A 17,481-nucleotide genomic window follows, 5' to 3' on the forward strand; every position below is an offset into this window, starting at 1 on the left:
CTTAACCACTGTGCCACAAGTGAAGCCCAAGAGATAATATTCAGTTGGCATAATGTGGAATCAGGAAGATTTCGTTAAGGGGGTGGCATGAGCTGGGTGGGCCTTGAAGGATGAATAGGACCTGAACATGCAGAATGTAGGGAAAGGAGAGAATGGGAGAGACCATGCTTCACGATGATGCCTATCAATAAGACTTGAACATTTAGGTAATCGTAAGCTCATTATGAACCGATACCATCATGTAACTGGTAAAGGCTAACGTGGTCTTTGGCTTTATGAGGGGAAGAATCACATCCAGATCAAGAAAGATGAAGAATGTTACTGCTCTTTGAACTGGCTTCATCTGAAGTGAGATACTAACATATAAGATAGCACTGAGAAGAGGATTAGCTAAAAACAGGGGGCTCTGTGATATATAAGAGGTATGACCGTGGGCGGGTTACTTCACCTGTCTTGTCTTCAGTTTCCTTATTAGTAAGTAAGGTGAGAATGACATTGGCTGCACAGTAAGTGAGGATTAAATGAGATCATATGAAAACACCCACTAAAGTGACTGGCACATGGAAAACACAAGACATGATATCTGTTTTTAACTTTTAACTTTCAATGGGCCATCATGTAGAAGAGGGGCAGACTAGGGATTGACATACATACACTAATATGTATAACTAATAAGAACCCGCTGTATAGCACAGGGAACTCTACTTCGCTATACAGTAGAAACTAACAAAACATTGTAAAACAACTGTACCCCAATAAAAAAAAAAAGAAAAGAAAGAAAAGGGACAGACTAATAGTGCAGGAGAAAAACAAATACCACATGCTAACGCACATATATGGAATCTAAAAAAATGGTACTGATGAACCTAGTGGCAGGGCAGGAATAAAGACGCAGACGTGCACAATGTACTTGAGGACACGATGTGTGTGGGGGCAGAAGGGGAAGCTGGGGCGAAGTGAGAGAGTAGCGCTGACATATATACACTACCAAATGTAAAATGGATGGCTAATGGGAAGCTGCTGCATAGCACAGGGAGCAGCTGGGTGCTTTGTGATGACCTAGAGGGTGGGGTAGGGAGGGTGGGAGGGAGGCTCAAGAGGGAGGGGATATGGGGATATATGTATACGTATAGCTGATTCACTTTGTTGTACAGCAGAAACTAAACAACATTGTAAAGCAATTATACTCCAATAAAGATATTTAAAAAAATAGTGTAGGAGAAGAATCGGTGAATGGGAATAAGGAAGCAGATTAGGGTTGGCATGAAGAAGGATGTATAAATGGCCAGAAAAGACCAAATATAGAGAATGTTTTGTTAATAATGGCCACCCTTCAAAGACATAGAGGAAGGAATTTCTGATTTGGGTAAGGGATAGAACTAGTTGTTTCAAACATTCCTTCCAATGCCAAGATTCTGACACAAAGCAGTGGATGTGTCAGCTTAAATTGAAAACTATAAGCTTCCTTGAAAGTTCCATGAAGGCAGGAATCATGCCCGTTTGGTTCATTTCTCTATCAAGTGCCCAGAAGAGTATAACAGGCATTTGATAAATAATTTGTTGAATGAATGAATAACTGAGTGTTCTGTTTCAAGTGCTTTATACGCATTATTACAAAGACAGTAAATGTTACAGTTCAAAGGAAAAGCATGGGAAGAAGTGAGGTCTGGAAGAAACAGGGAGAATCAAGGAGTCATAGCCCAGAGACAGAGAAAACAGGATCAGATGGTGGTATTTGTTGTACTGTGCTAAAGGAAATTTGGGGCGTCACTGGGCTGCACATCCACGGATGGCTGCTAAGATAGGATGTTGGACAGAGCAACAGGAGAAATGGAAATCATATAGAAAGGGGAATTTTGTCTTAGAGTTACAAAACCAAGCAGAGTGAAACTAAGGAGAAGGCAACATATTTCCACTGCGGTGACGTTCACGACACAGAAGACTTGCGTTATGGTGGCAAAGCTGGCATGAGCAACTCCCTGCTTTGTACCACAGTAGCTTTTCAGGATTTCATGGCTGAGATGGGGGTTTACTCGATGGCCCCCAGCTTTGGGCAGAGCCTTCTTTCCTGTAGCAAAGAACCAATACTTGATGGGAGGATAAAATGAAGAGTCTCCGTTAACTACACTCCTGATCTCTGCTTTGCTTTTGCTTTGCTGAGAAATGCTATGGGCTTTCTATCTATGGAGAAATTGGAGGAGACATGTCCTTGGTGTCCTGAGGCAGGAATGGGTGAGGCACTCACTTCCTCAGAGTAACATTATTTGATTTTAAAAAAAGAAAAAAAAAAGATTCCTGCCACAGTTCTTTTCCCAATCAGTCTAGATTGGGAGTCCTATCTGAATGCCTCCTTACCCTGATCCAGATTTCTCATGCAGTGTTCTGAATTTTCCTTTTTCTTTTTATGCCCTTTTGAAAGCTGGAACACTCTAACCCCAGGGGCTATTTGAAAATGACCCTAGGAAACATGCATTTGGTTCCCCTCAGATTTTCTCTTCCCTGTCTGCATCTTTACCATTAGAGAGTGTCATCCTTTGAAAGAATGTAGGTAGAGAAAGGGAAAAGGTGCTTAAAGTCAGAGGAATACAGATGAGGTGCTCCGTCTCATCTCTTGGTTTCTTGCCTTGTGCTGCCACCTAGTGTCCCAAAACCTTAAATACCTTACCGTAGGGAGGGACCACAGTTCATTCATTCGTGCAGATTCATTTATACATTCATTCTCTCTTTGTTTGTTTTCGGGTTTTTGTTGTTGTTGTTTGTTTTTGTTTTTGGCTGCACCGCGTGTCTTGCGGGATCCTAATTCCCCAACCAGGGACAGAACCTGGGACCCCAGCAGCTGGAAGCACAGAGTCCTAACCTCTGGACCGCCAGGGAAGTCCCAATACATTCATTCTTTTTTTTTTTAACTTTAAAATTTTATTTATTTATGTTTGGCTGCATTGGGTCTTCGTTGCTGCGTGCGGGCTTTCTCTAGTTGCGGAGATCTGGGGCTACTCTTTGTTGCGGTGCGCGGGCTTCTCATTGTGGTGGCTTCTCTTATTGCGGAGCACGGGCTCTAGGCACGCGGGCTTCAGTAGTTGTGGCACGTGGGCTCAGTAGCTGTGGCTCGCGGGCTCTAGATCACAGGCTCAGTAGTTGTGCACGGGCTTAGTTGCTCCGCAGCACGTGGGATCTTCCCGGACCAGGGCTTGAACCCGTGTCCCCTGCATTGGCAGATGGATTCTTAACCACTGCGTCACCAGGGAAGTCCTACATTCATTCTTTTATTCACTGATGCCCTTAACCTTTTAGCAAAAATACGCTAAGCCTTCCCTCTGGCCAATTATGGAGCAAGTCACCCCATCCCTCTGTTTGTTTCTAGGTATCCCTGCTTTCATGTTGCTCTAGACAGTTCCCTCTCTGCCCTTTTCTCCCTGTTAAAAAAAGAGGCTCCAGCCTTTCAACCTCTTGCTATGGTTGAAACTCATTCCTTTTTGTTAGCAGAGGTAGAGAAGCTGTGCTCTGTATTCCCTTCCTGACCATGAGTTTCCAACTTGAGGCACAGGGTTGATGGGAATGAAGAGCATAGACTGCAAAGACAGTGGAAGGGAGCAATGACACTGTATGAGATTAGACAAAGGTATAACCTTTGTGGCATGTTATAGTTAATAAATAGTGTCAACATGTCAGGATATTTAAGATTTATAGCAACCTAGTGAGGCTCACAGGGCAGGTATTAGTATCATTATTTCACAGGTGAGGAAACGGATGCTAAAGAAAGTCAAGCAGTTAGCTAATCAGTGGCAAAGCTGGGTAAGTCACAGGTCTCCTGGCTCTCATCCAGGGTTCATTCCTTTAGAACAGGCTGTCTGAAAGAAGAGAATGGAAATGTAGAACTAGAGAGCCCCATGTATGCCTGGAGGAGGAGGGGACAGGGAGATGGAAGTGGTGGCATCGCAAAATAGCACACTACCGAGCAACATGCCCTAGAGGGGAGCGTATGAGGCCAGGAGACTCAAGCTGACTTTTTCCTACGGGAGAGTTGGAACTCCTCCTTTGGCACAAATGCTCCTCCTGGTGGCCATGCAAGGCTATGGCAATATCCTCCTCCACACAGGAGGAGAGTGAGGAGAGAGGAAGGAGAGGGGCTGGAAGGGCTGACCTGGGAAGAGAAGCTGGGAAGTAGAGTCATTTAATCTACACTGATGTGGATTTCCAGAAAGGCAGGCACATTCATACTAAAGTATAAATAGATAAAACCCATTTTGGGGCTTCCCTGGTGGCGCAGTGGCTGAGAGTCTGCCTGCCGATGCAGGGGACACGGGTTCGTGCCCCGGTCCGGGAGGATCCCGCGTGCCGCGGAGCGGCTGGGCCCGTGAGCCATGGCCGCGGAGCCTGCGCGTCCGGAGCCTGTGCTCCGCAACGGGAGAGGCCACAACAGTGAGAGGCCCGCATACCAAAAAAAAAAAAAAACAACAAAAAAACCCCAACCCATTTTGAATGTATTTTATAATTTCTACTGTTACTATAACATCTAAAATTTATTAAACACTTAATCTTTGCTAGGCACTATTCTAAGTGCTTTACTTGCATTATATTGACTCCTCACAACTCTACGAGGTAAGTACTCACAGAGAGTCCAAGAGGTTAAGCAATATGTTCTGAGTCATACTAGTAAGTGGTGGGACCTGGGCTGACTCCAAAGCCTGGAACACTGCTTCCCTCTACCTAACACTTGGAATAGAACTGACTGTGTAAAAGTAGGTAAAATTTATTTATGTAGGAATCCAATGGGAGAAAATAATCTCTCTTCCTAGGGGTATCTCTGATCTATTCCAGTTTCCAGGAATGACTCCCTCCTACAAGGCCACTCAGTCTAGAAACACAGCACAACAGCTCACCTGACAGAGCCTGAAATGTGGAAGTTGAAGGATTAACAAGAATGGACCAAATGTTTATTTGATTGGTTCAAATCAGCCAAACTAAAATTTAACACACAGCACATGACTGCTTTGAACACTGCCCAGTGGGGGGCGGGGGGAGGGATGCGCGGGGGCGGGGTTAAGGTGAGAGGAGCAAAGATAGCTAAGAAACAGTCCATATCCTTTGAGAATATAAGAGACTAGTTGGGAAGACATACATTTACAAAAATCTGAGACAAGGAAAAATATGACAAAGAAAAGCAAAAAATACTAAGAGTGGCGGTTGGAAGAGGTAGAACTGAAATGTCCCTTAGAGGATTTGAAGGGGTTTTAGGTAGGAGGTGGCATCTGAATTGGGCTTTAAGTGTGGGTAGGATTTCAACAGACACATATTGGTGGGGGGGAGGGTTAGATAAGGAAGAAAAGGAATTAAAGAGGGAAGCAATAGCAAGAACAAACACTGGGTTAGGAGTGCGGGGCATGTTGAAGGCTCATGTTTTGGCTAGGTGGAATATAAGTCCACAAAGGGCACTTGCAGGATGAAAGGCTGGCATTAGAGGGTGGAGAGCCTTGGAGGCCAAGCTAAAGGGTTAGAACTTCATTCAGCACCAAGAGCAATTTCGGATTTTTAACCTACAAGGAGTGATATGTTTAAAACTATGCTTTAGAATGAAATCTGTCAGTGATCGTTGAAGAGGGTTTGCTAATTTCTAGGCAAAAAGAACAAAGGCTGACTGAAGGAGGTGGTGGGCAGATAAAGAAGGGGCAGATGTACAGTGAACATGCAGAGATTCAGGGGACCTGGAAACTGGCTGGATATGGTAGAGGAGCAGGAAGAAATTATGTGGTGAAATACCACACAGAGGCTTTACCACTAACTAGACTTGTGAATACCACCGCTTTCTAGTAGTTTCCTCATCTATAACAATGGGAATAGTAAATCAACTTTACACAATTATTGTAAGAGGATTGGATTTGACAGTGTATGGAAAGAACCTGGCATATAGCAGGTACTCAATACCTGGTAACTATTAGATTATGGTTTTTTTTTTTTTTTTTTTTTTTTTTTTGCAGTAAGCGGGCCTCTCACTGTTGTGGCCTCTCCCATTGCGGAGCACAGGCTCCGGACGCGCAGGCTCAGCGGCCATGGCTCACGGGCTCAGCCGTTCCGCGGCATGTGGGATCTTCCCGGACCGGGGCACGAACCCGTGTCCCCTGCATCAGCAGGCGGACTCTCAACCACTGCACCACCAGGGAAGCCCTAGATTATGATTTTGAACGTGACCATTAAAAGTATGGTGACAGCATTAACTGAAATGGGAAACATGGTGGGAGAGCAGATTTTTCTGTGTGGGGAGGGGAAGGGGTTGTTGGCTCAGGAATTCAATACGGGACTTGTGGAATCTGAGGAGTTACATCCAGGTAGAGCTGTCTAACAGGTAACTATCTCATTTGGGTCTGGAATTCAAGAGAGAGGCTGTGAGTCATCAACGTAAAGAAGATCACTGAAGCCACAGAAGTAGGTGAGAAAACCCAAAGAGAGAGGGGGGAGAGAGAGAAGAGATGAGGGTGGAGGCACACAAACACTTAGAGGGCATGAAGAATTACAGACGTTCTCTTGAGAGGAGAACCGGGAGAAGGCAGAGCCACACAGCCAGAAGAAGATGGCCTCAGGATGGAGGTCATGGTTCTGCGTCACAAGCTACTAAGACGTGAAGGAGGACAACAGAGACCAAGATTTTCAGTATGGCTCTGAGACTGTTTGGGACCTTGAAGACTACAATTTCAGGAGAGAAAAGGGGCTGGAACACGTAATTCAAGGGGTGAGAGGTAAATGAGACTCAATAGACACTTCTTGATCACTGTTTAGAAAAGTTTGATGATGAAAAATAGGAGAGTTTGAGAAGGTACAAGTTTGAGAAGGTAAAAAAGGTGATGGAACTCTTTTCTTGTATAGGAGAGATTTAACTATATTTGCTGGAAGAGGAAGGACATTAATACTCTATTAATGGAAGATACTGCTCAAATAAGGCAAAGGTTCTAGGGGAGGAGGGAAGGGCAGGAGTGCTTCGGAAGGGTCAACCTTCAAGGAGGGAGAAGAGACGACTTTTCAGAGACAGGAATTTAGGAAAAGAGGGAGATAAGAGAAAATACTAAAGAGTCACCAAAAACATATTTTGGAAGCTCATATAGAATAGTCTAGAAACCACTGCGCAGGAAAGCAGCAAAAATCGGGCCAGAGGCTTAAAGAAAGGGCAGAAGATTGAGAACTATCTCTATGGGAAATTTGGTGTAACTTTCCCCTCGGCCTTTCAAGTGAGTTGTGTATCCCGGGAGAGTTGTGAGAAACAAAGGATAAAGGATTTTGGGGAAAGGCAGGGGCTGAGAGTTGGAGGGCCAAATATAATCTATCATATCAGCAAAAATTAAAGGTGTTAACATCCAATGTTGGCAGAAGTACAGGCAAATGAATGCTACCCATATACAATTTTTCTGGAAGGCCAACTTGGCAATATGTGTTAAAAGCTTTTCAAATGTGCATACTCTTTGGCCTTCCACTTTCAGTTCTAAGTATTCAGTCTAAGGAAATAAAATACGTACATGTATGTTCAGTGCTATTTATAATAGAAAAAAAGGAAGCAAACAGAATTTTCATCAGGGCAGTAGAATATAGTACATGTGTAGGAGATAATACTATGCAGACACTAAAAATATAGACAATCATTTACTGACATGATAAAATGATTATGACATTAGTAAGTGAAAAAGAAAACATAATACACAAAATATAAGTGTGTTCCCAGTCTTTTAAATGCCTATCTACCTACGCACACATTTGGAGAAAGAGAGAGAAGGAGAGGGAGAGAGAAAAAGAGAGAGCGAGATGAAGACATGTATCTGGCTTGGGCAACAGAGAAAGTATTGTGACCATTAGCTGTGATAAACAATTTAGGAGAAATTAACAGTTTCAGTCCTGGAGATACTGAGTTTTTGTTCAGTTTAATCCGTAAGATACCCTGGGGATATGTTATATATATAGGTAGCTGGATACATAGATCTGAAGCTCAAGAGAGAGATTTAAGCTACTGACATAGATTGGGAGTCATCAGCATTTACGTGCTTGCTTAAACCTCAGGACTAGATGACACTTCCCTGAAAAGGAGTAAAGAAGAAAGGGCAGCAAATACAGAACCCCCGGGAAACAATACACAGTAAGCAAAAGGAGTATAGCCAGTAAAGAATAATGTCTCCTAGATCACCAGCAATCTACAGTTCTTGTACACCACCCCATTACTGGAGACATGTAACCTTGCTTCCATCTGACTGAAAAAATCCACAGGAGCTCTCCTACACCACCTTTCCTACCTCAAGGGTCTGTATATAATTATGACTTGTGCCTTTAACCCTGCTGCCTACTTCAGAGGAAGAGACTTCTCACTTCCTTGCAAAAGCCAACCAGTCTCTTCAACTGGCTGATTTCTCAACTCCCTCCCATCCCCTCTGATGATGCATGTTCCCTTTCTCGAGCATTTTCAGTATCTCCTATGCTGCTGGTTTTGTCCCCTTTACCTACAAACATGCCATGATTTTCTCAATCTTAGGAACTCCAACTGGCATTATTTCTCCAGTATTTCCTGCTTGATTTTTCTTCCCTGTAGTGCCAAACTTCTCTGCATGATTTATATCCTCTGTCATGACTTCACAACTGCTTTCTTTATAAACCACAGCAATATGTTTACCAACTCCCTCTGTTGAAACTACCCCTCTCAAAAGTTACCAACAATCTCCTTATCTTAAAATCTAATGGGTTTTATTTGGCCAACACAGTCTTTGATCTTTTCGCAGGTTTGATGATGCTGACCATCCTTCTTTCTTGAAAACACTTTCCAGTTTGTTTTAATAAACTTTGATGGAACACCTCTTACTTAGGTGCAAAGGATAATACTTGATCTCTGAGGAGTTTAGCCCAGTTGGCGCAGTTCAGTGAATTTAGCAACAGAGACCTTTGCCCCGGTCAGAAAGGCTTCAGTGGAATGGTGAAGGCTGACCTTAGACTACAGTGAGTTGAAGAGTAAAGCCAACTTATAATGGGAAAAGATAGAGTAGAAATAGCAAATGCAATTAATTCTGTTATGAAATTTGTTGGAGAAGGGAAAAAGAGAGAAAACTTTCTAGAAAGTACCTAGAAGGGATTATAGGACAGTGGAGCAGTGGAGAGACTTAAACATGTTCTTACACTGAAGGAAAGATGCAAGTAGAAAGGGAAAAGTTGAAAACAGAGGAGGAGGACTTCCCCGGTGGCACAGTGGTTAAGAATCCGCCTGCCAATGCAGGGGACACAGGTTCGATCCCTGGTCCAGGAAGATCCCACATGCTGCGGAGCAACTAAGCTTGTGTGCCACAACTACTGAGCCTGCGCTCTAGAGCCCGCGAGCCACAACTACTGAAGCCCGTGTGACGAGAGCACATGCTCTGTAACAAGAGAAGCCCACGCACCGCAAGGAAGAGTAGCCCCTGCTCACCACAACTAGAAAAAGCCCATGCGCAGCATAAATAAGAAAAGAAAAAGAGGAAGAGAAGGGTATAACTGATGGGGCAAAGCCCTGGAAGTACCAAGAGGGTTGGGATTGATATTATAGAACTGCTATGAACAGAAACAGGAACCTCTTCCACTAAAATTATACTTAAGCACATATGATTTGAGGGTGGGAAAAGAGTTCCTCTTTGCTACTATACTAGAAAGGCTAAAGACTGTGGCCCAACAAATCTGACCTATAGATTGTATGTGTGTGTGTGTGTGTATGTGTGTGTGTGTGTGTGTGTGTTTACCTGCATAGAGCATCAAAAGAATCTTAATTGGTTGCCCACATTTAAGAGTCATGAGATTTCAAACAAAAATCTGGATTTACAGCTTCATCTTAAAAACTAGAAGATGTGGCAACACAAGCTTTGGTAATCAGAGACTGCTGACTTCTTCAGATGGGCTGTGGCCTCTCCAGTCTCCACTGCTCCCTCATACTTACTACATGACCACTTCATTTATTTATGTTATCTGCCTGGCTCCTCTAGGCATCTGAATTTGTCACCCCTCCTATTATTATCTTTCCTACTTTTTTTTTTTTTTTTTTGGCCATGCTGTGCAGCATGCTGGGATCTTAGTTCCCCAACCAGGGATTGAACCCATGCCCCCTGCATTGGGAATGCAGAGTCTTAACCACTGGACCGACAGGGAAGTCTCTCTTACTTCTGAGACTGATTTTTATGTCACTTTCAATGGCTTCTCTTTCTTGTATCGGATAACTGGATGTTGCTTCTGTTCTCAATCTTCTTCTTCTACGCGTTTTCCCTTCAAGAACTTGTTCAAGTTCAATCTATCACTTCTGTGCAGATTACTTGTAACTCAATATTATAAAATCTTTGAATATTGGAGTTGGAAAAGGAATTTAGAGATTGGATAGTTCAATCTTCCCAATCCATAGAACATAGCTGGATAACAGACTTCTATAATTCAAAAGAACTTTAAAGATGAACTAGCTTAATCTACAAATAAGGACATTTAGGTCTCACAGAGATTAAACATTGCTCTCTACTTAACCACACAATTCTGCGCGATTCAAGACACATCTACTACTTTGTGCAAGACACCTTGGGGGAATATAAACTTGAATTAGATAGGGCTCCTTCTCTCAAGGAACTCACTTCTAGCACAAGCACACGAAATAAAATGTGGTTAAGTCCTATAATGGAGAAAGAACATGACATTAATGGACAACCAAGGACAGCAAAGTTCCAATGATGGATACCTGCATATGTAACTATATGAGTAGATTTAACTAGATCTTGAGAAAGGGGTAGGGCACATTCTTCTTTTTATAGTTCTTGCTGTGTGTATATGTTCCTTAATATCTGAGAATATAAACTCAGATGGATTAAGTAACTTGTCCAAGGCGACTCTGTCAATTACAGGCAAGGCCAGGTCTAGAAATCAGGTCTCCTAACTCAAACTCCAGTGTTCTTTCTCTTACATCTCACTGTGTCTTCAGCCCTTATTTCTCCTGAGCACTATCCTGTATTATCAACTGTCTGCTAGGCATTTCTAAAAGAAGGCCTACTTCCTTGTTTTACTTGGTAGCACAACCATTCATCCAGTTGGGATGTGTCAACTTCCTGTAGCTACCTACAACAATACACATAACAACAACTACAACACACCTCACACTTATTCTGGCAAAAGGTCCTATTAATTTGTCCTTCAAAATGTCTCCTTTGTCCAGGCATTTCTTTGGTGACCACTTCCACTTCCCCAGTGGAAATATTATCTTCATATGGTTTTGCCTTCAGCCCCTGATAAACTCATAGAGCCTTAGAGTTGAGAAGAATCTTAGAGGTTATCTACATCCAACCTTCACCCAGAGAGAGAATCACTTCTGTAGTACTCCTGATCCTGACAATGGTCAGCCAGCTGTTGTGCAGGGTATTCAACTGCTTCTAGGGCAGCTCATTTCACCACTAGACACCCAAGTAATTAGAAAATTCAGCCACTCGCTCACTCAACAAATGTTTACTGATCACGTTCTCTGTTCAGGCATCGTGCTTGGCGCACTGGAGGTTTAGCTGTACAGGGCTCCCCGCAGGCCTTCTGCATTTCCGCCTTTCCTGTCTTTGTTCACTGGCCTCCAGTAACTTTCAGTTGAGTTTCTTCTTCTCTAACATGGAGATAATAAAACCTACCTCGAAGGGTTTTTGTGAGGATCCACTGATATAACATGTGTAGAAATGCTCTGGAAACCAAGTGTAATATAGCTAAGGCTTTCCCCTCATCTCTCCAACTGTGTATTATATTTGGGGGTGGTGGTGGTGGAGATGATTCCACTGTCATCTTTTAGATATTTTATACATACAAAAGAATAGTTGTTATATGTGTGTTATAAGATATAATGGATACCCACAAATCTACCATTTAACCCAATAACTAGAACATTACCAAGAGCATCCACTTTTCTTCCCCATCCCATCCCCAAACTCTCTCCAAAGTAACTACTAATAAATTTTGTGTTTATCATTCCTCTGCTTTTCAAAACATTTTATCATATATACCCAAACAATATATTGTTTAATTTTGCTTGTTTCTGAGATTTATGAAAATGGTCTCAAATACTTGCAGTGTTCTGGGATTTCTTTTATCATTCAACAGTATGTTCCTAAGATTTAGTCAATCCAATTATACATACTTTGAAGCTTCATCTCCTTGACGTAGCCTCTTCAGATCACAAGAGCACAAAGCAATCCTTCCCACTATGAACGCCTCTAGCAGTCACTGTCTATTTTTAAAATGAGCTGAAATTGTAGCTTCACTTTTCCTATATCTTAAGTGGCATCACCCTAACTAGACGTAAACTCCTTGGAAGGCAGGGAGGTGGCTTATCGTGGTAGGAGAGCACTGAATGGGTGGCCTGGGTTCCAATTCCGGTGTCACCCTCACAGGCAGTGTCCTCGGCCTGGCTCCTTCCCCTTTCTGAGCCTCCCACTTCTTTCTTTACTTTAACAGGAGGGTTTTTGCGAGGAACTCCTGAAACAGCGGATACAACGCGCTTCGTAAACTGAGAATTAATATTCACGTCACCGTTGGGCCCACAGTTTCCAGAGGGGCCTCTGCAAACAGGGCCAGGCCAGTGGCGCTCTGGCTGTGTTTGGGGACGGCCGTGTCACCCGCGAGGGCAGGGACCTGGATTCTTCCTTTCTTCGGGATACTCCAGGCAGCTCCATGGCTGGCCATACTCTTAACGGAGGCTAAACTTCTGTGAAAACTGCCAGCAGGCGGGAGGGCGTTCCCTCCCCCTCGAATTGGGCAGGGCGCGAGGCAGTTGTATTCACGCATGCGCATCTCCTCCTCGAGGCCCTGGTGAGACCCAGCCAAAATTGGTTCGCTCCGCTCGTGTTTTTTCCATACAGGGGCTAAAATCTCTTCTGTACGCACGCGTCTTGTGTAGGCTGCGGTTGGCTGATGGTCCCATCCGTCATCGGATGAGCCAATGAAGTGAGCCTCAAGATCCACTTCCCGCCCTCCGGTGGGGAGCCCTAGGAGTGGATTTGGGTCTTTGTCCGTACTCATGCCCGTGCGGACCAAGAGGTTGGGAAGTTAGCCTGGGAGCGTGCAGGAAGCTTGGCTCACCCGCTGGCGACCGACTGCCTTATTTGCTGTCATAGCGGGGAGGGTGAATGAGAGAGTGAAGGGGTCGGTGTAAAGGGTGACGGGGTCCCCAGGGGTCGTTGCTAGTCAATCATTTGTTGAGCACCCACTGTATGCCAGACGCTGCCCTAGGCAGGCGCTTTGGAACGGTGATGTCTGCTTCCATGGGGGCTTACAGCCTAGTGGGACAGGTTAAACAAGTGCTTTTATTGCCTTACACCTCCCTTCTTCCCCTTCGCCTTAGATGGAGATTCTCCTCTTCGCGAATACCAAACCAATTCATGGTCCCCACCCGGCACTGGGTGGCAGCGCTGGGATTGGACACCAAGGCGCCGAGGCCAGCCTCCGCTCCCAGCCAAGGGCGGTGTCTGGGGGTGAGGACTGGCGCTGCGGTCACGTAGGGGCGGGGTTTGGCGGGCGCGTGACCTCCGTGTAGGCGGGGCCCTTCCCCTTCCTCTTCCCTTTCCCCTTCCCTCTTGGGCCCTCGGCGTCGTCGCCAGCTTTTATTGGACACATGGCGGCTGATGCGCAGTAAATGGGAGTGACTCTGGGCGGCCACACTGCGAAGGCGGGGATCTCAAGCCAAACGAAGTGCCCAAATGAGGCCTAAGAGCTGTAAACAGGTGGAAACGGGGGCAAAGCAAAGGGGGGTGGGGTGGGTAAATGCAAGTCAATCCAACTGGAAGCAATAAAGCCTAGGCTCAAATGAACTATACCTATTTGGGAACTGCGCTGTGGAAAGAACCTGAGAGCCACCTTTTCTTTTTGGGCCTAGGGTTTACCAACTGAAATAGAGCAGGGCACTGGACGTGCCCCTTAGCCGGGCAATGACACTGAATGATTTAAGTTTGCAATCAGAAACAAGCAGTCTGTACTGGCTCAGTAGGAGCCACTTTGGAGCCTGGGGTGGGGTCGCCTTATGTCCCTTTCACATCCGCTTGCTGTTCCTGAAACAAGTTTCCACAATCACAAGGCTGGAAAAGTTAGCCCATGGGACTGAGGGGTGAGTCACAAGAACATGAGCTACAGGGAACTGCTTGGCCTCCTTGGCTGGAACAATCAGATACCACCCTTTGTTTCCCACCTCCCAAGAGTCACCTCTTTGGGGATAGGCGCCCACTGGGTGCTAATTCTTCAGTGGAGGGATAACTAGAAGAAACTGGACTCCACGCTTCTCAGCCCCATTGGATCTGGTGCTGGAAAGTAGAGAAGCTGCAGAAAGTTACCACGCCCATGAGGGGGAAAAAAACCCTTTGTAGATTGTAGCGCTCAGTTTATGAACTGCACTTTGACATGCATTATCTCATTTTAGTCTGACTGAACACGTTCTGTGTGCCAGGCACTGAGCCAGACACAAAAATGGGTGAGACAGTGAATTTTTAAGAAGAGCTTTCAGTCCAGTTGTACAGAATAAATAGAAACTAGTACCTACAGTTTCAGGTAGAATGAGGTAGGAGCTATAAAAAGGGCAGATTCCTAAGACACTTCATAAGAGAAGAATATCATAGCCAGCTGGGTAGGATGGGGGAAATCAGGAAAAGTTTAATGGAGGTAAAGTTGTAGGAGTAAAAGCTTGAATGATAGGAAAGTTTTCAAAGAAACAGGCATGTAGAGCCCTATTTTTTGCCCATAGAACCTCTTCTTACCCACGTAAGTTAATCTATTTTCATGTCTTTGACAAGTAGCAGTAATAAAAATAATAACACTGATTGAGCACTTATGGATCAGGAATGGTTTCAAGTGATTAATATGTAACGTTTATTTAAATCTCACAGCAACCCATTTTACACATGAAGTGACTGAGTCATGAAGAAGTTAAGGTTCTCTCTAGGCTGATGTCTCACAAGCCTTCTCTTGCCTCTGGCCTACGCATTGTCCTGAGCCCCAGCTTCATTCATCCAGCTGCCTACCAGGTAGTTCCTCCGGAATATCCTCCAGGTATCGAGTAAAGAAGTGTTCTCTCTCCTTATCGAAGGAAAACCAGTGACCTCTAGGGTTGCACCAGGTCCACCACACCTGACCCTGCAGTTACCCCTGGGGAGCAAAACACTCCTCCCTACCTTCGATGCCCCAAAGAATGCATCAGTGAATTTTCCCTTTTTCAAGGTTAGCACAAGCCTAATGAGTCAAGGGACTTCCCTGGTGGTCCAGTGATTAAGACTCCGCACTTCCACTGCAGGGGGCATGAGTTCGATCCCTAGTCGTGGAACTAAGATCCCGGATGCGGTGCGGCCAAAAAAAAGACTAATGAGTCAAGCAGGCCTTTAGTGAAGTTAGGAGATCACAGATAAGAAATACACTTCTGGTTCTTCTGATCTCTACAACTCAAACTCTTATGCAGCTTGGGGCCCTCCATGAGTCTCTCCTTGCCCCGCCCTCCAGCCTTTTTCCTTGGTCCTTGGAGTTCCCATGTCCCAAGGACGACGACGACTTCACAGGTGACCAACACTATGAATGGCTTCCCTCTTCATAAAAACCTCTCTACCCATGGGGTGACCTCACCCTGCCGGCCTTCCACGTACACCTCCAACTCAGTTCATCTGAAACGAAACTCATCTCCTTCGGACGTACCTGGTGGCCTTGTCTGGTGCCACAGCACCACCATCCAGTCAGTAGTCCAAGCATGAGTTTGAGAGTCGTTGACTCGCCTCCCTTTCCTTCGTCCTCTACCCTCACCAGGCAGTTTCCGAGTCCTGTTAATTCTACCTCTTAAGTATTTACTAAATTCATCCTCTCACTTGCAAAGGACCCCGACTGGACCTCAATTCTGCCTGCCTTCCAACTGGTTCTCAGCATTACTGTCTGAGGGAGCTTATACTGGCAGGAAGCTTTCTGAAGTGCAAATCTGATCAAGTCCCTCCTCTATTTAAAATCCTTTGATGACCAAATATCTCCTGCAGAATAAAATCCAAATTACGGCCATCAAGGCCCTCCTTCACAGTGAGGTTTCCGCCTACCTCTTCAGCTTTCTCTGCTGTACCTTTGACCCATACCACAGTATTAGATTTCCTGAATGCACCATTTTCTCTCCATACTTTACACGCTATTCCGGCTACCAGGAATGCCTTCCCTGCCCTCATTTGTACATGTCTTCCAAATCCAGCTCAAATACCTCCCCTAAGTAGCCTCCCCTGATCTGTACTGGCTCGGATGTCGGTGTGCCTCCTCCTCTGATCCCACAGCCCACTTACAGCCTTCCTACCTGTCATTTAATGCAGCCTGCTGACTCAAGTGTTAACTGTTGGTTCACCTGTCTTTTGTCCCCGCTTAACTGTGAGTTGAGAGGCAGGAGCTGTCTTGTTCCTCTCTGTGTCTCCAATGCCTAACAAAGAGTTTCACACACAGCAGGTGCTTAATAAATGTTTGTTGCATTTAAGACAGGAGGATGGCATGACTGAAGACTCAAAGGGTCTGTCAAGGAATGGACTGTACTGCCTGGTTGCCCTAGTGGCCAAGGGATGTGCAGTGGAGTTGCATGGACTACGCCTGGAAAAGAGGTTGTGTCAGTTCTTTGAAGGCCCTGGGAACCCTGCCCAGGAGTTTGGGCTTATTTGGTGGGCAGTAGAGAACGATGAGGTGCTGGATGATCAGTGCTGTGCCAAAGATGGGAGGATGGATTAGAGAAGGCGAAGGCTTGGGTTAGAGAAAACGGGTAGCTATTAGTTCTGTCTTCCAGTTGATGAAACAGTGGCTTGGGCAAATGGTGACTACCCGAGGCCACACAGCTGGTAAGCAACAGAACTAGGAGTTGAACAAGTTCTGGACTATGCCAAGTCCAGAGATCTTTGTACCACACCACAGCGGGTATGCAGTAGAGGGGGCTTCAAGGTTGTCCCAGTGTGAATGGATACTCCATTCATCAGGATAGGATAGGTTATGTTGCAGACACAATTCTGAAATCTCCGTGGCCTAACATAACACACTTATTTTCCATTCACACAAAGTCCACTGTGGCGCTGGACATCACCTTAAGGCAGCTTAGCCATCCAGGCTGCTTCGACATGCTTCCACAGTTGCCACGACAGGGAAAGAGCACTTGGAGAATCACATACCAGCTTGATTTTGGAAGTGACACACATTACTTCCAGTACGGTCCACTGGCCAGAACTAGTCTGATGACCTCACTTGACTACACAGGGACTGGGAAATACAGTCTTCTATGTGTCCAGGAAGCAGAAGAGGGCAGGAAATATTTGTGGGCTATAGTAATGCCTACCCAGGACATCAGGGGCCGGTGTCTATAGAGAAGGAGGCGTGAGGCCAAACAGTCTGAGTGTATGAGATGTGCAGAGGAGAGAGGTTTTGCTCGGGATTTGTGTTAGGTCAAGGCTGTTCTAGTCACAGGCAGCCAGCAGGGGAACCTCATCCGGGGGAGAGTACCTTCTTAAC

Source organism: Delphinus delphis, chromosome 1 (assembly GCF_949987515.2).
Source record: "Delphinus delphis chromosome 1, mDelDel1.2, whole genome shotgun sequence".
Lineage (NCBI taxonomy): Eukaryota > Metazoa > Chordata > Mammalia > Artiodactyla > Delphinidae > Delphinus > Delphinus delphis.